Source organism: Pseudorasbora parva, chromosome 12 (assembly GCF_024679245.1).
Source record: "Pseudorasbora parva isolate DD20220531a chromosome 12, ASM2467924v1, whole genome shotgun sequence".
Taxonomy (NCBI): domain Eukaryota; kingdom Metazoa; phylum Chordata; class Actinopteri; order Cypriniformes; family Gobionidae; genus Pseudorasbora; species Pseudorasbora parva.
In genome coordinates, this window is record NC_090183.1 from 42,998,052 (window position 1) to 43,022,633 (window position 24,582).

A 24,582-nucleotide genomic window follows, 5' to 3' on the forward strand; every position below is an offset into this window, starting at 1 on the left:
CAGCGCTAATCAATGCATTTGTACGTTTCGTCTTGTTTATGACCTTTTTCATCCTTTCAATATAAAAGTCTTCGTTACTGACTATAAAATTGACTTTGCTAATATAACTTTCACTGAAGTCAAAATCAATCAATCTTTTTCAATACCAAATACGGCATGTTGTGTATATAAAATATAAGACTTATTGATAAATAATCTTTAAATATACAATATTAGCCATAACAAACGTATAATAAGTTTGCACACAGTTGAGTCAAAAGTACAAAAGCATCTTCAGTAGCCTACAGATTTCAGTTTAAAAAAATTAAAGTTAAAATTAAAGTATAAAGTTATGAATCTATGCTCATGTTAAACCACTATCTACATACGAGTCAGATGCATATTCCAGACGGACTGGCCGAGGTGAAGCTGTTCTCTGCGGGTACATGAGCGCTGAACGAAAGCTGGCGGTCTGGAGCTCACATCTTTGAAAACGACTAATCAAATTGTAAAATAGACACTGTTATATGAGTCACATTTTTGAGTTCTAAATAACTACAATCTCAAAAATCCCTAAAAAACGTTAACTAAATTCCGTCACAATAACAGTAGATTCTGTCAGGAGCATTATCATCAAAGATGACTGACAATTAGCATACATTTTGGATAGGCGGGCAAGAACTCCCTGCGCATCCATGCAGCCTAGCATGGATAATGTATTGCAGAAGTCATTAATGTCAAATATATTTAATGTACAAAATAATTTGTGAATTTAGTCTGATTCGAGGGGAATCAGAATACCAAATCCTGACTGGACGAGAGGCGGAGCTGGGGATGGAGGAGGGTAAATGAGCTCCGAAGAAACGCGACACCTGCTGATAATACTGAAGCAGGCTGTATATGTATGCTATGAAAGACATCATATTCATATAGATATACATGATCAGCTGACAGCCAGCAGATGCAAGCTAGACTGACCTGTCAGAACTGACGCTACACTTGATATTTATAAAAGCAAATATGGTGGATTTGCTCAACCGCCATGATAGTCGCAGCAAGCGGAGTGATACAAACAGTGAAACAGTACCAGTGCTGATACTGGGAGAATACACGGCTGGAAAAGGCTCTCAGTCAATAAGATTTGAGTACCAGAAAGAGTTATATAGAATAGTACCATTAATGGAACGGAATGGAACGGAACGGAACGGAACAGAACGGAACAGAACGGAATAGAAGGGAATGTAATAGAATGGAATGGAATAGAACGGAATAGAATGGAATGGAATGGAATGGAATGGAATACCCCCAAAATAACTCTAAATAAAAAAGGATGTTTTGATGTTCAGTATCTAATCTTTTCACACAATGAAGGATTTTACACAACACAATCGTGTTCATGGTCTTTTGTGCCTTTGTAAGCAGAATTCAGCACATAACTGGGTAACTGCCTGCTATAAAACCACATTGAGACTGTAAGTGCTGAGACACTATTTATAAAATGATTCTGCAGACACCTTTCCTCCAATTTTATGAGACAACATGTTATCTTACAGACTTATGAGTGGTTTTGTACAAGTCTCTACAAACAACGGTACTGCATTAGAAAGAGGAACGAGTGGGGGGCTTAGTTTAGTGGATACACAAATCATGATTATACTTGAATAAAATGTGCCAATCATTTATCTTCTTTGGCGAAAAACATTTATTTAAGCTCAAGGTCCAAATGTGGGGAACATTTTTTGTGTGATAAATTATAGTAATTCATTCCAAGTTCTTTAAAATTTTGAAAAGACCACCTCATTCATGTTGGTTAAAAGGTTTCGGCCTTAACAAAGGTGACAGCCCAGTTATCAATCAAACTCTGGCTATTCAACAATGTTTTTACAGCAATTATAGTGGCGGCCTGTTCATGACTAGGTGACTCATTTCAGAAGCTTTGTGCATATGCAGCTCCTTTCGCTTGGGACTATTCTGAGCTGTGACATGCAAAAATGTGCCATACTCAATATACGCTGCTTGCAAAAATTGTGATTTCATCAGAAGACATGGCCACTTCTGAACACCCAGTTTTTTTGGATCCAGATGGGGTGCATACGTCAAGCTATGTGCATATGTTAAGGGCTAGGTTAAAACATCACCTACGCAGGTCAAAATCGGTCCCGATTTTCCTGACACCTTTTTGTCTGGCTGTGCTAAATCACCATGCATAATTTGCTAGGTAGGCAGAGGAAGCCATTGCCATAACACCCTATTCATCACAAGTATTATCTAAGACATGACCACAAGACCCGGGCGCATCACATCTATCAATCAACACAACCTTGAGCCCTGGGATGAGGCCAATCAATTCCGCACACTGATCCAATCTAGCGAAGGCCCCCTAAACAGCGGGCTGGTAGTGAACTCGCCTGATTGCATTTCATATTCAACCCTCTCGGCCCACGTGCATTTTCCATCAGGTATTCCGGGCAGACATCTATATATTCCCTACCGTTGATGATTGCCAATATATATGTTCGGGCAAAACGAGGCCTTTGAACCGAGAGGCAATTTAGACCGAACCTACAAGCATGCAATCAGCCCGACTACCACGGTCAATACGAGTGTCCTCAATCACACCATCGGCCGCTTCAGTAGATTACACTGTCTTAAGCTGAGCTAATGTGAAATAGGATGTAATGGCTCTATGATAAATAATTCAACACGTTTCATTCCAGGTGGACTGTTGGATGCACAAATCACTCTTGATAAATCGGCCCGCACAAACACGACAACACTACGAACGTGGCTGTGATTGGCACAGTCTTGCGGTGGGACTTTGCATGAGAACGTTAAATGGAAATTAATGTTTACATCGGGAAGAACTCGATGTTGCCGCAGCTCTCACAGGAAAACAGACTAAAACATGTAGCCTCTAAATTGCTTCAATGATATTACCTGATTTCAATGAATCCCAATGCACTGGAGACACTCACATTCGCTGAGCATTTCATTTCTTAATGAGTTCTGGGGTGAATCAAAATATTATTAAAAGTCTTTTTTTTTCTCTTCATTTCGAGAAATACTTGCTCATTCTCAAGGGCGACACTATTTGGATGATAATCATTTTTCCAAGAACTGTGGATATAGATAAACACAGATCAATGGCGATGAAGATTTCTTTCAATACTTACTGCAGAATGAAAATGGCTTCTGGAGTAAAACGCAGCACTTTGGCATTCTCCGTTCCTAAAATCGATAGCAATATGAGAGTCTTTCTCAGCTATCAGCAAACATTCCGTCAAAATAGAGTCCTCAGAAGCTTCACGGAATCACAGCTACACCACCGGTGATTTAATGTTGTTGACATCAACTAATAACCAGCACACGGTTTTCGAGACAGACAACGAGACAGATCCATTACTGCTTTTCTAGGACAGCTCAACAGTCTGTAAAGCATCTTCATAGGGGCCACACAGAGGCAAGCCGATAAGGTATCGCTTCGGTGCCGCTTGGTTGGCAGCTGTCACCTCTGCGTTAATATGAAGAGATGTTATGTGAATTCATTTATGTCTAAACGCCCTTGATTGGAAGATTTATCGGTTCAAACATCTGAGAAGCAGTTTTAGAATGGCGTGCGATTCACATCAATCTTCGAGACGCCTGGCCCTTGTGCGGCAATTTCAACTCATTTTCTCTGAGAGGATTCTTCTGCGTGTGGCTGCAAAGTACCGAGAGGACTTGCTTGTGAAAGTCATTATTCCCTCTGAGTATTTCCACAGGGAGCTCTTTGCACTAAATGTCACATTCCCGCCATCATAATATGATCCCCAACATGACAAATAGCAAAAACTCTGCAAGTTGTCACTTTAATATGCAATTATGGCAGGTCTTTGTACTTTGGGCCCTCTGCTGCTCGGTCTGATAAAGTCACGGCATTCCTCATTTCTGCCTGGCAGTTTTATCCCGGGAACAATAAAGTACTTATTTACCATTGAGCCAAGCAAGGGTGGTAATCTGCGACGTACCATGGAAAAGCTCGTTGAGAGGAAAAACACAGGGAGGCATAAAAAGAAAGTGAGGAAAGACCCTCAATGGGTGTGACCGCATATATCGTAGACCAGGATCGCTTTGTGCATCCCCAAAAATATTCAGACAGCACAAACAAACAAACAAACACTTTAAAAATATCATTTATACAGTACCATTCAAAATATTGGGTTCAGTAGGATTTTAAAAAAAAGACAAAAAAAATAACGAACGCTTTTAATCAGCAAGGTCGCATAAAATGCATCAAAAGTGGCAGTACAGACAGTCATGCTGTTACAAAATATCTCCATTTCAAATAAATGCTGTTCTTTTGAACTTTCTATTAATCAAAGAATCCTGGGGAAAAAAATCAGTTTCTGCAAAAATATCAAACAGCAAAATAAATGTAATAACTGCACATTATGTAATAAGAATTACATTATTATTGTAATAAAATGTTCATAATGTAATACTGTTCTCAAAACAAAATAAAATATTGAGCTCATAATGAAATAATTTGTACATCATGAGAAATGTATTACATTATAAACTTTTTAATAAAAACATTTCATATTGTCATAACTGTAATAGCTTTTAAAACATACAAAATATTAGTATTGCCTTACAGTAATGTAAAAAATCCAAAATACATGCAGTCTTAACCTGCCTACCAAATTGTGTTTATAATGCAATACATTTCTCGTCATGTAAAATTTGTTATCTCAAGATTTTATTACTTTTTGGGAATGTATTACATTATGAACATTTTATAACAATAAAATGCAGTACAATAATAGTGCAATACGTATTGCATTGTGTGCATTATGAGTTGCTACAAACATTAATAATAATAATGACATGTTTATTTAGCAGAACTATTTCATATTAGAATGATTTCTGAAGAATCACTGAAGCCAGTCAGAGTAATGGTGCTGAAAATTCGGCTTTGATCACAGGAATAAATTATTGAATATATATTCAAATAGAAAAAAAAGGTTATTTTAAATTGTAATAACATTTTACAAAATTACTGTTCTTACTGTATTTTTATCAAATAAATGCAGCATTCATTAGAAAAAAAATAACGTTGTTTATGGTAGTGTATTTAGTGAAATATGAAATCAAGTAACATTTATTTTTCTAAAGTTTACATCTTTGAACAGCTTTTGCCTTCATTTAGCCCATTGTGTTCTAATTGAGGTCCTGTAGTGTGAATGTGAGGGAGAGAAATTGCTAAATGCTGGCAAAAAGTCACTTGATAGGCTGATTACACTGTGAATGAGATAATGCCCACATATCATGTTCACAACTGATCCGCAAATAACCTGAGAGGGTTAAATTGGTGGAAATGGACAGGCTAATTACAAAGTAAACAATTCAGCCACTCGGACATTACATTTTGAGTCCCTTCCAAATGAAAATAAAGCTGAAATTACTTAACAAACACACAATGAGTCAGTTTAGAGACATCTCAGCTTGGTTAATCTCAGCTGAGACAGGATTTATACTTTTTTATTTTATGTGTAAACATCAGATGCATCTGCAACATTTATTTACATAAAACTAAACAGAAACCCACACACTTTGCATCCTCATTTCAGAAGACCACTATACAGCCATGTTTCAGAGGAAATGGTGATGCGTCAGCTGCAAACGGTTCATTTGGAGCAGCTGCGAGTGAGAGAAGATGCGTGCCCGATGCCCTCCCCCCCAATGACAGGCTGCAGATGGGCCGTCCCATTATAAACGCATACATACTTTTCATAGGGTTCCCAAGAGCACAGTGTATCTGTGCTGTGGTCCATTTGACACATTCAAGCACAGTAAATTCCCCAAATCCCTCCTCACCTCATCCAGGGTGTATATGTGAAAGTCAGTGTAAAAGGAATGGAATGGTTTTATGGCAGTGAGGTAGGATGGGAGACAGTGGGGTACTTCAGCCAGGCCCCATATGTTTACTGTCCTGGATGTGTAATGGACCTTCATGATGTGACACTATCCATGTCCTTTTCTCCTCTCCAAAGCCCTCATTATTACTTCTCACACATGCATGCCCATTTTCCATCTCAACCAGAGCAGAAACAGCCTCGCCCTGCTTGTCGCGCCAAATGATACGTGATTGGCGTAGAGTCAACAAGACCCACCGGCTGTATGCTGCAATTCGTCATGGCCCTTTGAAATCGCGCCAGCTTTTACTTCCGATTCCCTTTTCCCATGAGCTCTCACGGCTATTTTCAAGCAGACAGCGGACAGTGTCGCAAACCCCCGAGACTGTGATAATCTGATAAGTGGAAAAATCAATAATTGAAGTGTCATTATCAGAATGAAGACGCCACGGTTGGGCACCTTAATGCAAATCAGTGAATTAGCCAATGGCAAATCCGATAGTTACAACTTCATCTGTGGTTAGTCCAGCTCACACTCTCTGCTTCACTAGACGTTTGCCAATTGGCTACAGAAGAACTGATGGTGATTATTTAAATTAAGGGTAAATGCATATTTAAATACAGAGCCCACCAATTACTTTTTAACCGCAAAGACATCAAATTAATATAACATAATAAGGATGTGTTTTGAAAACATACAGCGGACCCAAGAGGTATTTGGACACTTAAGGCCAGATTTACTAAATAGGGCAAAAAAGCAGAGATGGGAGTGGAAAGTTCTGCTCGTGAACTACTGACAACGCAAATTAAAGAACACAGACACAGCCGCCGGATCATTTCCATAATGACCAACACAACCAGTTAGCGTCTGGTCTAAGACATGCTTTTTTGGGGAGTGTAAATAATGACGCAAACACCAGTAAATTGACGAACGCACACCTTAGTAAATCACCTTGTGTGATTCATGTAAATACTTTCTACCCATACAGTTTGCACAACAACAACTGCCGCAAAATAAGTTCAGCCGCAAAAATAACTCCACACCTTTTCATGCTAATTTTTCACTGCGTGTGTTTAATAAATCCTGACAAGTTTTATACCGCCAAAAAGGCTTTGTGTTGTCGCAAATGGGACTTCCTTGATTTTTGACTTTTTTGGTCGCTTCTCCTACACACCTATCCCTTACCTGCAGGTGTGCGAAGGCAATTGTTAATTGATTGTTGCATTAGAAAACAAAATATCAAACCAAGTGGCATCTACAAAACATTCTTCTTGATTTTCTGCATGACTAAATGTCAATGAAGTAGTAAATAGGAAGTGCATAAACTATGAACATGTCTCAATAGTGTTTGGGAAATTACAAAAGGTCTAAGTACTTTTTTAAACTTTCTTTATGAAAATTGTCTTTCCAGATACTTTGTGGCTGCTGTGTACAATCAAGAATCCTGGCCCAATTTGTTATGTTTATTTTGGCATTTGAATGATCCTTTCTGAAACTGGGCATCTTGGCATTTGAATTACTATACGGTTATTTGAAATTCTAACATCTGCATTTCAGAATGGATTTCAAAAGAGAGGATTCTTCTGCTTCTTATTCCACTACTTTTGTGTGTTCATTTTAGAACAAAGGATGGCCTTTTATCAGTTCCTAATAAAGTCTCAGTGGCCAAGTAGTTGAATTAGACTCAAATTGATTGTAGTCGGGTTATTTATTATTAGCATCTAAAAGGAAAGGACTGAAAAGATCCAAAGGTGGTCAAATTGCCTGGCGAGATCATAGCTAGACTAACAATGGAGAGGAAGAATGAATACAAGATGAAGGGAGATGCAAAAAAAGTCCAATAATGTCTTAAAATACATTCTAAACAGATACACATCTCTATGTCTGGAAAAGCTTCATATTTGCCACGAAATGGTCTGGAATAATGAATCTCAGTTGACAGACTGTAGATATGTGTATGAATGTGGAACCATCTAAAACAAAATAGGAACTGTCTAAATTGGTGCAATTGTGTCAGTATTTTCAGCAGCAGAGAAAGACAATTTCAACTCAAGTAACAAGTAAATTTAGCTCTAGGTGAGCAGATTTGTGTCAATTTATGAGTTGTACTGGGACAGAGGACCTGCTTGCTCCAAATTTATTGTAGCCCTGGCCCTCCTATTGCCGGCCCACGTCCAGGTTCATGACAGGAACAGGTGGCCGAGAAGAGGGGCACAACAGCGGCGCCCTGCTGGCAGCATGCAACGAGGCAAACTTGATACTTATTGCACCTTGTCACGCTGCCATATATCCAGTTCTTCTATTTTTTGCTGAGACGGTCTTTCCAGTGTGTAGACCAGGTGCCCTTGAGATCCAGGTATGGTACAAAAGCACAGCATAGTAAGGGGTGAATATAAATATATATATATATATATATATATACATACATATATATATATGTGTGTGTGTGTGTGTGTGTGTGTGTGTGTGTGTGTGTGTGTGTGTGTGTGTGTGTGTGTGTGTGTGTAATGGATATATATAAAAGAATGGGTCACTCTCAGGAGCTCAGTGAACTCAAGCGTGGTCCCGAGATAGGTTGCCACCTGTGCAATAAGTCCATTAGAGAAAATTCCTCACTACTAAATATTCCACGTTCAGCTGTTAGTGGTGTTATAACAAAGTGGAAGCAATTGGGAACAAAAGCAACTCAGCCACGAAGTGGTAGACCACATAAAATCAGAGCGGGTTCAGCGCATGCTGAGGGTCAAATTTCTGCAGTCAATCGCTACAGACCTCCAAACTCTGTGTGGTCTTCAGATTAGCCCAAGAACAGTGTGTAGAGAGCTTCATGGAATGGGTTTCTATGGCCGAGTGGCTTATACAAGCCTTACATCACCAAGTGCAATGCAAAACGTGGGATGCAGTGGAGTAAAGCTCGCCGCTACTGGACTCTAGAGCAGTGAGACATGTTCTCTGGAGTGACCAATCACGCTTCTCTGTCTGGCAATCTGATGGACGAGTCTGAGTTTGCTAGTTTCCAGGAGAACGGTACTTGCCAGACTGCATTGTGTAAAGTTTGGTGGAGGGGGGATTATGGTGTGGTGTTGTTTTTCAGCGGTTGGGCTTGGTCCCTGAGTTCTAGTAAAATTAACTCTTAATTCTGCAGCATACAAAGACATTTTAAACAATTTCATACTTTTATTTGGTGATGGCCCTTTTATGTTCAAACGTGACTATGCATCAGTGCATAAAGCAAGGTCCATAAAGACATGTATGAGCGAGTTTAGTGATGGAGGAACTTGGAGGAACCTGACCTCAACCAATAGAACACTTTTGGGATGAATAGAGCGAAGACTGTGAGCCAGGCCTTCTCGACCAACATCAGTGCCTGACCTCACAAATGTGCTTTTAGAACTATGGTCAAAAATTCCCATAAACACACTCCTAAACCTTGTGGAACTAAACCTTGTGGAAAGTGTTCCTAGAAGAGTTGAAGCTGTTATAGCTGCAAAGGGTGGGCCAACTCCATACTAAACCCTACAGATTAAGAATGGGATGTCATTAAAGATCATGTGCATGTAAAGACAACAAGGCATCCCAAAACTTAATTTATATACACACAATACATAAATTCTGGTTGTAAATAAATATAATTAATTTATGGGGGGGGGGGGGTTACAATGTACACTGACTGTTCAAAAAATGAAATGGGGGGACTTCTTTAAATACATTGTGCCTGACTTCACTGGGGGAAAAAAGAAACATACTTCATTCAGTCACATTAGTTTATAAAGCACATTGAAAAAGAAGTGAAAAAGAAGTGTATAGTGCAATATATATATTGTCAGCAACCAAAATTGTGATATGTTTGCTTATTTCATCCACCACTTATCATTGCTCAACATCTTGACACCTACAGAGATTTGTCTAGCCAGTTTGGTAATGATAACTTGGCTTCTGTTAACTGTTATGGTGGGCAGAAGTCCGTAGCTGCTTAAGTAGTCCCTGTTACTGCTCCCTTGAGAGCAATTGGACACTCTCGCCTATGCTGTTGCTATAAAATATTTCCAGCTGAACTCTTCAACCTCACAGAGGGAAGTGCAGTCCTGGGCCCTTGAGAGTGAGCCACAAGCGATTTTGTCAGCCGGTTATTTGAGATTGTCCGTATGCTTTCACACTGGGATGGCCACTGAAAGCCAAGCTGAGGAACTCAAATCCCAGCGACAGACAAGACGTTCACGGATAACAATCAGGATGGATCCTCCTTGGGTGAAAATTAAAACAGAAGCTGCGCTCGTAAAGTTGGAAATTAGACGTGTTCGATGTAACTCCACAGGGGTTTCCTGAGGAACGTTCTGAAGGGCGTCAGAGCAGCAGGAGGAAGATCAGACAGAATGACAAAGAGTTACAGAGGAAATACTGGGAGAGAAAGAATAGAAGTCCAAGTGCAATGATAAGGACATGGTCATCTTCCATCTACCTTTAAATGAATATTATACTGTAGGTTATTTACATCTTAAAGGGTTAGTTCACCCAAAAATGGAAATTCAGTCAATAATTACTCACCCTGATACAACACCCGTAAGACCTCTGTTCATCTTCAGATACAGATGAAGACATTAGTGTTGAAATCCGATGGCTCAGAAAGGCCTTCATTGACACCAATGTCATTTCCTCTCTCTAGACCCATAAAGGCACTAAAGACGTCGTTACAAAGACCATCTCACTACAGCGGCTCTACAATCATTTTATGAAGTGACGAGAATATTTGTGTGCAAAAAAAAGAAATAACGACTTATATAGAGATGGGCCGATTTCAAAACAAAGTTTCGAACCGTTATGAACCGGCAAACTGCTGGAATCACGTGACTTTGGCGATCCGAATCGTGAATCGATAAACTGATTCATAACGGTTCAAAACATTGATTTGAAATCGGCCCATCACTATACAAGTCGTTATTTAGTTGTTGTTTTTTTGCGCACAAAAACTATTCTCGTCACTTCATAAAATTATTGTATAGAATACGTCTATTAATGTGGGCACATTTTCCATTATATTTTATTTTGTTTACGTTTTATATATTTGAATTATAAAAGAAAAAAATGCATTCATTTAAATTAAGAATGCATTAAAGGAAAACAAATATTACATTTTAAAACAAAAAAAATAATTAATTATTTAAATTAATCATTTAAAATAGTGTACATTTTTTAAAGATTTAAATTACATAACATTTTTAATTCAGTTAAAAACTATTACATTAAATGAAATTTCATTTTAAACATCCAATAATAAAAAATATTTTGTAAGTAAATTACAGATAGTAGATCTGTTTCAGAGATGGACAAGCCATCAAAACTAGTACTCATCTAGGGCATAAGGTATAAGAAAAAAAAAGAGCCGAAAACAAAGGGTAAGAAAGATTCTCTTGACTAGAAGGTGGCATCAAGATTACTTAGTCAAGTGTATTAGTTTGTGAAAGGGAAGTGCAATTGGCAGGAATCAGGGTGTATGTCGTAGGGGATAATGACCTACAACTGGATCATCGCCCAGTGCTCTGTTCTGCTTCAGCGATGGCATGGAGAGCATCAGCAGCCTGGGGTTTACAGCACTTCAGGACACACACACACACACACACAGTCATGATGATACAAAGGTTCAACTGGAACCTTACACTTCGATGGACATGCTGCATCATGAAACTGACATGTGTTAAAAACATAGTGTGTAGTGATATCGATCCAGTTGTGCCAGCACACACATACACTTTTTTAGTAGCCTCTCTGCTCACACACACACACACACACACACACACACACACACACACACACACACACACACACACACACACACACTTGTGTGTCCTTTATTAGTGTCAACAGATACACTCAGTGGCGCAAACACCAACAAAGCGCTAACCTTTTGCTGTGCGTTGGTGTGCCTGAGATCATCCACTAATGATGAGGTCACAGACACCAACACAAAAACTTCAGCTGAGAAACTTTGGTATGGATTAGAGGTTGCTCTTAGACAATTCGAGATATGTTTCAACATTTTCTCAGATGTTTATTTTCATATAACAATAATTTGATGAGCAATGTTTGAGTTTATATTTACATTTCTCATTTTTTTAATGCAAAATTTTGTATTTTAGTACAATATTTGTACAATTTGAGACATTGTTGAGAAACATGAAACATCTTTCCATTGAACATCACTCCATCTAATCTCACTGCTGTCGAAGAGAAACTAAAGAGATCATGTTTGAGATTCGACTTTCCTACATGGGTACAGCAGAGAAAAATAAAAATAAGAGCTTTAAACAAAAAACAAAAAAAAAAGCCTCTTGTTTGCTTTTCACTAAATTTAGACATCAAAAAATTAACGTAACTGAAAGAGACTGAGGCAGAAGCAAAGTTTTGGTTATCTGCCATCACATTAGCTAATTTTAGATTGTGACAGAACAAATGGGACAAAAGCAAAAAAGGAGGCAGGCCTTTCATACCAGAGGCTATCTATCATTAAAAACCCTACTGGGTATAAAAATATCCCTGAGCAACAAAACTGTCATTGGTCCTGTAGGCTTGTCATTTATCAAACTCTGGCCAATTGTTGTGGGGCCAGGAGGGAAAATGGGAATTCTGGGAGACATTTATCCTGTTTTGGGGCAGGATGCTGTTTTTGTCTCTCTCTCTCTTTCTTCTTCCTCTGGTTTGATGTCAGTGATTTCTCTTCACAGGTATCTAGAGTGAGAAGCGTAAGCCCAGGGGAAAATATATGACACCAGCAGAACGTACGTTATCCTATCTTTCAACGGCATTGCATTTTCTAGCTTGAGAGAAGAACAATAGTAGAGGTCGAAGGCAATGACAGGAGCGTTACATTTAAAAGTCTAACATGTTACGTTGCAATGTTAGCATATCAAGCCACTTGCAGTGTAAATAGCTTTTGTAATGGGAACAATCTAGTTTTGTCACACAAAAAGAGAGACTGTATTTATTAGTAAGTACATTTGCAAATATTCTTCTAACAGGGTCATCAACTGCATAGTTTAATAATGTTTGCTGGGGTGCACTTATAATGTTAGTATGATTTTACATAAAAAATGGGCATAATTTAGAAATTAAAGGCATTTTTCTGGGTTCCCTGTTGGTAAAATCGTGTTTGCGGGGGAAGAAAATATTACAAATATGCATTTTTAAATATATTCACACTGGTTATTTCAAATTTTAATATTTTACAAAGTGGCTCTTGGCTCTAATGATAAATTGCTTCTGATGTTCCTCTTTTGTAAGTCGCTTTGGGTAAGAGTGTCTGGCGAATGATGTAAATGTTTTATGTGTGTTCAGTGGATACCTGAAGCCTGATCTTAAGATACTTTTCCTCATAACATCCATCCCATTCCTGCTATTTTTCTTCAAATCTCAAATCTCAAGGCACGATGCGAAATTTCCACTATCCTATAATTAAGAGAGCTTTCCGGGGTCAATCCAGGTGTCTACAGAGCAGGAAGGGAACCAGTGGGCACCTGTCCGAAGGATATATTTAATGTGCATTAGCCTGTCCAGATGATTTCCATCAAACGCGTGCAAGATGGCACACAGATTCGCTGTTATTTACAAATAAAACAACAAAACTGAAGTGTAATATAACACAGGCAAGACAGCATGCTGTATATAGTTAACACAGGGCCTTGTGCACTAATCCATAAGTGATCAAATCATGACCATAATTAGCTAATGGCTCCAGCAGGCATCTCTCATGAAGAATGCATGTAACCACAACTCTAATGACATTCTGTCAGGGAGCTTGGAGGAGCGGAGAGCGAGAGAAGGTGCAAGATACACTCACACATTGAGATAAATCACCTGTCTGCCTTAAACAAATGCACGAGCGAAATAAATATCAATATTGTAGCTTTATGTTCTTCAGACATAATTAGATCTTGAACAGTGATGTAATTCCCGGCAAACACATTATTTTGTACTTTATGACTCTTGAGGATGAGAACACTTTCATTTTACATATTTTTCAATACACATATGATCAGTGATTCAGTTTAGGAGGAAAATGCTCTGAATACAATTGTAATCTCAACATCTCCTCGATGTATTCAGTGGTACATGACAGCTTGTTAAAAATCAAAAGAATAACAGTGTTGATATTGTCCTTGTCATGCATTTAAATGAATATCTAATAAAACCTAAAAAACTAAGGAATGTTTCTTGTCAACTAGTTGAAATAAAACAAGTTGTAGTAAAACTAAAACTAAAATAAAGATATATTGCAATATTTAAAAAACTAATAAAATTAAATAAATATCTAAACAAACAAAATCTAAACATAACATTGCAGAGAAATTAAATCAGGCTTAAAATCAGCATAAAATGTCATTTGCAAACTATTTTACATCTATAATGCATTTAAACGTTAAATAAACTTTTTTTTTCTGAAGGGTGAACTTTAGATTTGCTCATTCAAAAACCTTTTCAAAATGCATGCCATGGTGCTTTAAGTCCTTTACTACATTAGTTCTAGTTGAACATCAGTTTTACTGACCTCTCACTACGTCAATTAACAGAAGTAACAGATGTATTGTGAATGCAGTTTCATGTCGACATGATTTCCAGAGTCCTGCAACTTGAACTCAATGCAACAGGCTATACCTTGGGCAAAAAAAGGACTTTTCTTGCTCTTATCAAACATTTTTCTTCATTCAGTTTATCCAGACACACTTTCAACACTTAGAAGATTTGAGGATTAGGCTGACAGGAGAAGATGAAAAAAACAGCCAGTCCTAAAGTACTGTGTGTGTGTGTGTGTGTGTGTATATATATATATATATATATATATATATATATATATATATATATATATATATATATATAGACCCCCATATAAAACCTCCTCCACATCCCATGGATTTGACATGGTGGAGATAGACTCTCTCTCTCTCTCTCTCTCTCTCTCTCTCTCTCTCTCTCTCTCTCTCTCTCTCTCTCTCTCTCTCTCTCTCTCTCTCTCTCTCTCTCTCTCTCTCTCCATCAGAGTAGGAATGAGAAAGAGAAAGTCAGTTGTATTTGTAAAAAAGTAGGTCAAATGATACTTTATCTTTGAAGGAAGGGAGGAAAGAGAATGGAAGTGATAGGGAAGTACCGACAGACCAATGCAGCTGTGTAGGAAGACCAATGAAAAGGCTTCTTAAAGTTGATGCACTGCACTTATTACCTTTAAAGGGCTAGTTGATTAAGATTTCACTTTTTTAACTTAGTGTGTCTTTTTTAAGTTAGTGTGTAATGTTGCTGTTTTGACATAACAGCATCTACAAAGTTGCGACGTTCAAAGTTCAAACCAAACGGAGATATTTACTTTTACAGGAATCACTTTTTAAGGACTACAACAAACGGTACAATGAACTCATTCACGGGTTAGTGACATCAATCGAAGCTGCTAACACGAGCTCTTGAAGCTCCATCCTCTTCTCTAATTCGCATTTGAAAGGACACACACAAACCTTCGTTTTTGCTCACCCTCAAAAAGTGACGATTTTAGCATGCTATACAAAATTATCTGTGGGGTATTTTGAGCTAAAACTTCACATACACACTCAGAGACTTATTATTACATCTTGTAAAAAAGGGGCATTATACAACCCCTTTAAATAACCAGCAAGGGCCTCCATTTGCTAAAATCATAGGAAATTAAAAACAAACAGCTGAATTTAGCCCAGATTTTCTTGTGCATGCCATCATGCATGTTTTTAACCACGCAACATTATGTTTTGGTTTTTCTGAAATGCCTGCACAAAGTCATTAAAGTGGTTTGGTAACAATTACCTGCCAGAACTGTCTTACACAACTGCAACTTCCATTTTTCTTAATGATATAGCAGCAGTTTATCAGGGAGTGACGATTTTGTTCTCAGGAGTGACGGTGCTTCATTCGGAAATAATTTTCCTTTTTTGCCATATTTCAATTTTGTGCATAAGATAAATTCAATACTTTGGATGGAAACATAACTCTAAAATAATATGTACAGTCTTGTTCAAAATAATAGCAGTACAATGTGACCAACCAAAATAATCAAGGTTTTTAGTATATTTTTTATTGCTACGTGGCAAACAAGTTACCAGTAGGTTCAGTAGATTGTCAGAAAACAAACAAGACCCAGCATTCATGATATGCACGCTCTTAAGGCTGTGCAATTGGGCAATTAGTTGAAAGGGTTGTGTTCAAAAAAATAGCAGTGTCTACCTTTGACTGTACAAACTCAAAACTATTTTGTACAAACATTTTTTTTTTTCTGGGATTTAGCAATCCTGTGAATCACTAAACTAATATTTAGTTGTATGACCACAGTTTTTTAAAACTGCTTGACATCTGTGTGGCATGGAGTCAACCAACTTGTGGCACCTCTCAGCTGTTATTCCACTCCATGATTCTTTAACAACATTTCACAATTCATTCACATTTCTTGGTTTTGCTTCAGAAACAGCATTTTTGATATCACCCCACAAGTTCTCAATTGGATTAAGGTCTGGAGATTGGGCTGGCCACTCCATAACATTAATTTTGTTGGTTTGGAACCAAGACTTTGCCCGTTTACTAGTGTGTTTTGGGTCATTGTCTTGTTGAAACAACCGTTTCAAGGGCATGTCCTCTTCAGCATAGGGCAACATGACCTCTTCAAGTATTTTAACATATGCAAACTGATCCATGATCCCTGGTATGCGATAAAAAGGCCCAACACCATAGTAGGAGAAACATGCCCATATCATGATGCTTGCACCTCCATGCTTCACTGTCTTCACTGTGTACTGTGGCTTGAATTCAGAGTTTGGGGGTCGTCTCACAAACTGCCTGTGGCCCTTGGACCCAAAAAGAACAATTTTACTCTCATCAGTCCACAAAATGTTCCTCCATTTCTCTTTAGGCCAGTTGATGTGTTCTTTGGCAAATTGTAACCTCTTCTGCACATGCCTTTTTTTTAACAGAGGGACTTTGCGGGGGATTCTTGAAAATAGATTAGCTTCACACAGACGTCTTCTAACTGTCACAGTACTTACAGGTAACTCCAGACTGTCTTTGATCATCCTGGAGGTGATCATTGGCTGAGCCTTTGCCATTCTGGTTATTCTTCTATCCATTTTGATGGTTGTCTTCCGTTTTCTTCCACGTCTCTCTGGTTTTGCTCTCCATTTTAAGGCATTGGAGATCATTTTAGCTGAACAGCCTATCATTTTTTGCACCTCTTTATAGGTTTTCCCCTCTCTAATCCAACTTTTTAATCAAAGTACGCTGTTCTTCTGAACAATGTCTTGAATGACCCATTTTCCTCAGCTTTCAAATGCATGTTCAACAAGTGTTGGCTTCATCCTTAAATAGGGGCCACCTGATTCACACCTGTTTCTTCACAAAATTGATGACCTCAGTGATTGAATGCCACACTGCTATTTTTTTGAACACACCCCTTTCAACTAATTCAACTAATTGCCCAATTGCACAGCCTTAAGAGCGTGCATATCATGAATGCTGGGTCTTGTTTGTTTTCTGACAATCTACTGAACCTACTGGTAACTTTTTTGCCACGTAGCAATAAAAAATATACTAAAAACCTTGATTATTCTGGTTAGTCACATTGTACTGCTATTATTTTGAACAAGACTGTATATATAAATAGCTTGTGGCATTTCTTATGATTTGATTGTACTATTAAAATGTAAAATACTTCAAAATAAGGTTGAACCTACAAAGTAATAGATGTAGATGCAGTCCAAAAACAGTAAAACCTTGCAAAAAGTAGGTTTTCAACTGTGTGGTCAAGGTCAGCATCAAACAATGTTTGTATTTTACTTCTGTAGCACCATTATTTCCACAAAAAAAAAATATATATATATATATATATATACAGAGGGTATTGATTTGATTCATTATGAAATTATTGGATCGTGAAATGAGGGGAGCGGTTGGAAAAAGAGGTTATGCAATGTGATTATGTGATGACGTTAGCAAAAAAGTAAGGAACAAGGGATATAATAGCTTGATTATAAAGTGTACAAAATTACCAAGTACACTAAGAGAGGCTAAAAACTGCAATGGGGTAAATACACGAGCACTGGAAAAACTAGGAAATTATTTGATTGTGAAATGAGGGGAGGGGTTAAAAACAGTAAGAAGTGTTAATGATGTTAGCAAAAAAGGATGGAACAAGTTATTTATATCATATAAATAAGTTATTTATATGATTATAAATAGTGTACTGTACAAAATTACCATGTACACCAAGAGTAGCTAAAAACTACAGTTGGGGAAAAACATGAGCAATGGATGGTGAAATGTTTGTTAAACCTGTAATACAAAGGAGAAGTGCTCATTTAAGATCAAAGGAAGCTTTAAATAAGACATAAGGAGCGAGTCATTTTCTGCAAAATATCAAAGATGACATCTCAGTCTTTCCCCAAAGGCTGCACGCCTCCCATTCGCGGCCTTTCTCTGTGAAACGGGAATAATTCAAAGCACACCGAGGCAGTTGACCTTCCGCTAACACAATACAACAAATGTGGGAAAGAGAGAGAGGGTGAGAGATAGAGAGAGGTAAGAAACAAGTATGGGAGGAAAGCAGATGCATAATTGTCCCCAAGGTAGCAGCAAAAGTGAAATCTGTTGTTGGTTTGGCAAAAGAAAAGGTCAGTGCTTTCAGAGGGCCTATTGAATATCGCACATACGCCCAGCCTGGTGGTTTTGGACGGACACTCTTGAATCAAGCTTTTAGATGAGCCTTCATTGTTCCCTGAGGGTTGAAGAGAAATGCTCAGTCAACAAAGGCCACGCCGAGGTCTGATTGCAAGGAGGACAAAGGCAGCATTCAGCTGGAACCACCATATTATATCTGCTGATAAGCAATGGTTACAGTCTAAACACACACATGTACATGGACACACACAGAAGGAGATAACCAGGCAAACAAAATGGTAAAGCAGGACAAAGACTTACAATAAATGACTTGAGGTTTGTGCTGTGTTGTGATATAGGATGCTACTGATGGGCTTGAATGGAAATCAAGAACAGAGATCTAACGGTAAAATAAATGCTCCTTTTTGCTGGAAACACTATTTCTGTGCTTTGAACTCCCATAATGAAGTTGTAATACTATCGTAAGGAGAAAAATAAGACCTGAGGGTGTCCTTTTTTCTGGCAAAGCATCTGCGGAGTTAGACTGTTTTGTTTGTCCCTCCCAGCATTCTGTACTACAAGCTCAACTACATTCACACATGCAATATACACATAATAGGTACTTAAAAGCCTAGGGGTCATTGTATAATGAATAGTCATTAAGCATTATGTTACATGAGGCAGTTAGAGTGACATAACTACGGGTGCAAAACAGGTACTGCCTAATACACTTAGCAAATAGACAACTGCACATCAAGTGAATTCCATATCAATCACCTATTTAGGTACTGTAAATAGCCTACTTTCATGCTGATTGATTATTTAGTTAAGAAATGTTATATTTTTTTAAAATGTAGATGCAGATGATGCCTTCTTTCACAAATACTGATGATGTACACGATCAGACATAAAGTTATGATCACTGCAACAAACTGTGATGCTCTGTGTATTCTGACACCTTTCAATCAGAACCAGCATTAACTTCTGGAGCAGTTTGAGCTCCAGTAGCTCGACTGTTTATTCGGACCACAAGGGCCAGCCTTCGCGCCCCACGTTGAGCCTTGGCCGCCCATGGCCCTGTGGCCGGTTCTCCACTGTTCCTTCCTTGGAGCACTTTCGATAAATACTGACCACTGCAGACCGGGAACAGCCCACAAGAGCTGCAGTTTGAGAGGTTTTTTTTATTTTTTATTTTTTTATTTGAGCATTATTTAAAGTATTCAGAACATTTCCCTCCCAATTTCACCTTCCTGTAATGCAGTTTACTTTTTCATTAGTCTAAAGTTAAACCAATGATATTTTTACTGTAGAATTTTTTTTTCTCAAAGGCAAAAAGTGTCCCAATCACCCTAAAACCCCCCTATTACAGTAAATAATAACCTTAAATCAACATAAAAGAACAACAAATATTACCATTAAGTTTAATTACTAAAAGTGCCCCTATTTTGTCATTTAAAGGTTTTATTTTGGACATCTCTTACAATAGATTTACATGCATCAAAGGTCTAACAACATAATATGCATTGCAAATCAGACTGGGTAAGCCCAGCCCAATTTGCTAGCGATTTGATTTCGCCCTGCAGCTCAGGCTGGAAATCTGTACATTTTTTTATCCTGATTCTATTACAAATTTTGCGGGGAGTAATGACAAACCGGCTTATCCCCCTGGCACTATTGGCAGGTTTAACATGATGACGGACAGAGAAGCAACGGATCATTCTTCTGATTGGTTGAAGGAATATCCAATTGCGTACAGAGTAATTTGAACTATGCCCGTTGATCACGCCTCTTGTGCAGGAGACAATAAGCAGACTCCCTAGACCAATGTTCAATCTTAAATTGAGTTTGGTCTGGTGATAGCTAGACAAGCACATCACCTCATCTCTCAAAGAATCTGAAAACAAGTCGGTCTCTCTAAACCCCACCCCTCTATGAGCCTGCCCTGCTCTGATTGGTCAGATGGCTCATTCTGTTGTGATTAGTCTGCTTTATCCCTATCAATTACAGTATGAGTCCTCATCATTTTGATGAAGAGCCTTTGCAGCACTTAAAGCATTATCTTCTCGGCATGTCAACAACTAGAATTTTGCGGGGCAAATTATAAGTTTTATTCGCGGACAGCCACAAAGACCATAAGTCGGCATTATGCGAATTTGTACCATTGTTACGTAGGTATTTAACAGGAAGTGGGACTGGAAATGCTGATTAATTGTTTTGGAAGTTCAGAATCGATTCTTTCTTATAGAAGACAATAACTTTATTGGTCCTGCACATTGAGACCTTTAACATTCACAAACAGCTATATTACACACTGCACCAAAGGTAATATCCGAAAAGGCATAATAGGAGAACTTATTTTGCATTTAGTGATAACTTGGGTGGGAAATATGCTTATTATTGCCATGGAAATAAAGATGCAAAGCAACATTTTTGACTCTTTAGATTCTTTTCAATGGTACACATGATATCAGGGATGCAAATCAAATTGATGCCCTACTTTTTGTGGCGTAAATCTCGGTCTAAGCAAGGTGCAAGGTGGGAAATAAGATTAATAATGCCATGCAAATAATGTCAATGTAATTTAAATGGTTCTAAAAGATTCTAAAAATGTAACCTCTTATTTCTATCTTTTGATTTTTGGGTGATATATGACCCAGACAAAGTACATCCCTCCAATTAGTGTCCTGTTGGCTCTGAAAACCATCAGACAAATGGCAAAATCACTAACTAACACTTCCTAAATACAGCCTTTGCCACAAACTGGACCCAAGCGCTCTTGGCGAGTGACTGAGGTAACGTCACTTTAGCTCCAGGATCAGTATAGATCTACTGGGTTCAACTGTTCCGAGTCGAAGCTCTCTCGCGGTATTTAATTTCAGCTGTAAAGTGGCCCTCTCATCGCCCGGAGTTTCTGCTGTCTGCTTCACAATCTGTGGAAAGAGACAGTAGAACATTTCTGCTCTCTCTCATTCCCTCTCATTTTTATTCCCGCTCTCATTAAGCATGCCTTGCAGTGCCTCATATGTCACCCTGCATTTATTAAGTCACCATCAAATTAATTATGCCCTTCTCTCTGCCAGCCCAATGTAATCTTTCTGGTCACATTATTTCAGATTAAACCATTCCAGTGAAGAAATGGCTCCCATGAATGAAATTTGGTGGAACATAAGGTGCATTGTCTCATAAAATCATTTCAAACAGATGTAATGTGAACAGAGTTAACTGATTTGTTGAGGACAATTTGCTGAATTGTGATAGCATGTTTTCGAACAAGAGGTGAAAAATCCAAACAGATGTTCAAAAGAGAGATTTTAAAGGGACAGTTAACTGAAAACGCTTCTTTTATTCGCCCTGATGTCTTTTCAATCCTTATGTCTACTAGTTCTGAGGTCATTTATATGCTAGCACACTCCAAAAGAAAGGCTACTTTTCAAATGTATCTACTGACAAATTCAAAAAATAAAAACACCTGGAAGCCAATCATAGTGCTATCCTAAAAGCAAAAGAGAGCATTTGGCTCTCAAAATGTCCAAAAGGAACACAACAATGCACAAAATATATAACTTTCAATAAAAATGAATAGTTCAACACAAATAGTTACTTTTTCATAGTCACAGTACTAGTAATAGGACTGCATTTATATAGTGATTTTAACAGACCCTATGGCCATCCAAAGCGCTTTACATTTTTGCCTCACATTCACCCATTCATACACCGATGACGATGTCAGCCATGTAAGGCACCATCCAGCTCGTCGGGAGCAGCTGGGGTTAGGTGTCTTGCTCAAGGACACCTCGACACTTGGTCAGGTGGAATCGGGAATCAAACCACCAACCTTTCAGTTTGTAGACAATCTACATGAACCACTGAGCCACTGCTACCCCCAATAGTAGCATAATGTGCTACTTAAAAGTAACAATACACAATGTTTTGCACAGAAAAACTCAAACTGTCAACAGCAGTCGTGTGATTCATCACCCATGTGTGCAATACTCATAATTAGCTTAATTACAATGCAGAATATTTTCCTTTGTTTATTTTTTTTTAACTCATCACTAATACAACAAATAATGAGCAACAATTCCCCATCTGTGATTAAATCTAGTTTTCATCATCTTGATACATGTTAATGATGTATATTGCAATTTTAATATCTTGGTTAACAAATGCGCTTGTAAACCATTTAAAACTGCAAGACTCAAATAAGGTTAGTCCAACAGGGGAACCGCTTCAGGCTCTGTCAAACGATATACAAACAACAGAAATGTACATTTTTTTATGGCTTTTCCAGGCCGGGAAAAATTACTTTTAAAGTACTTTTCGATGATATTTTAGAACAGCCTTTCTCAAAGTGGGTGCCGCGGCACACTGGGGTGCCCCGTGACTGCGTCAGGGGTGCCGCCAAAAAATTACGTTGGCTGAAAAAATAAATAATAATAATAATAATCTGAAATTTCATATATAGAATATTTTTTTAATTTACATAAATACATTCTTCTTCTTTTTAACCCTTTCGCACGTATGATGACACATTCACGCATGTGATTAGAACGGTCAGTGCATCACGTTCATTCAAATGTGCTTTCGCGTTGGCTTGCACTGAGCCAGAGACAGGCGCGCTCAGAGCTGTCATATATCACAACTTTTCAGTGTTTTCAGCCACATAATGTTTATTTTAGGTTTCAAACATATACATACTAAAAAAACAATACATTTAGAGTTTGTAAAATACACAATGATGAAAAATGAAGAGGCAATAATAATCCTTTCCATTATAATTAGTTTTATTCATATCAGATACACATTGTGTAAGTAACTTTAAAGTTTACTCTATTCTTCTACCAGTTCACCTGCCACTTACTTTTATGTATTTTGGGAGAATTCACGTCTTGTAACTTAAATCTAACAGATCCGATTTTCTGAACTGCGCCTGCGGCGGCGATGGCGGCGCCCATTATAAAGTTGTTTCATTATAAAGTTGTTTAAATGACAAAACACTGCCACTTGTACATATTTGACAATCGGAATATCAGATATTTCAGGCCATATCTAAAAAAATTGTGAATATTTTGAATAAAAAAGGAAAAATGACATAAAAGCAGATCATCATTCATTCTCTGTTGTTGCTGCGGTGTGTCATGTGACAAGCAATGACGCGTCACCATGGAAACCATAAAGTGACACATTAATAACGGTCGCTTTGAAAAACAGAATGCTCTAAATTTACGTGTGAAAGGGTTAAACATATTAGCGGATTATACTCTGTTCATTACTGTCTAAATAAACAGGACATTTGCATTTAAATTTGGGTTATGCAGTGTTTTTAAATTATATTTTAAACTGGGGTGCCTTGAAATTGTATGCACTTTTGAAAGGTGCCCTGACTGAAAAAAGTTTGAGAAAGGCTTTAGAACATCAATATACTAAATAAGATAATATTAAATTATTTATTTATTTATTAGGGACAGTGTGTGTTAATGAACAGACATGAATGTAAACACACCGGATTGTAGCCATGGGCTAATTTCCATCCGTTGTCCCAGGGGCTGGGGTCACAGCGGGCCACTGCATCATCAAACATTACTGCATACCCTTACAACTACACACTCAACATTATTACACACACCTCACATTACATACTAGTCACATTGCACAATTCACAATATTACACACAATCCACTCATTACATTACACTCATCACTCTTTATTATAGTACATTATTATTGCACAGTCACATATAATGCACAGTCAGATCAACCAAAATTAAAATACTATACAATTTATACACATGTATTATGACAAAATGTATTAGATATGATATAGATATAGATATTGAATGTCTGCAGAACTCCCATACAGCATCATCCCTGAAAACTGAATTCCCTGCAGTATATGATGCATTACTGTATGATTAGAGCAGTGTCTTGCTTTTCTGATAGACCTTGCAGTGCATGCTATTCTTAAAGCACAGCCAAGACCACTGATTTGTTCTTACTGAGGTAGTGCTTCATAAGGCTCTACTCGCCATGAAAAAAAGTACCAACTCTCGGCATTTCT

The 24,582-nt window shown here is 37.9% G+C and overlaps 1 protein-coding gene across 15 annotated transcripts in view; it reads right to left on the reverse strand.

The window, feature by feature from the left end:
• ptprt (protein tyrosine phosphatase receptor type T) overlaps positions 1-24,582 on the reverse strand; it is a 318,020-nt gene that overhangs the window by 214,746 nt on the left and 78,692 nt on the right. The gene's annotated exons all lie outside the window — the stretch shown is intronic.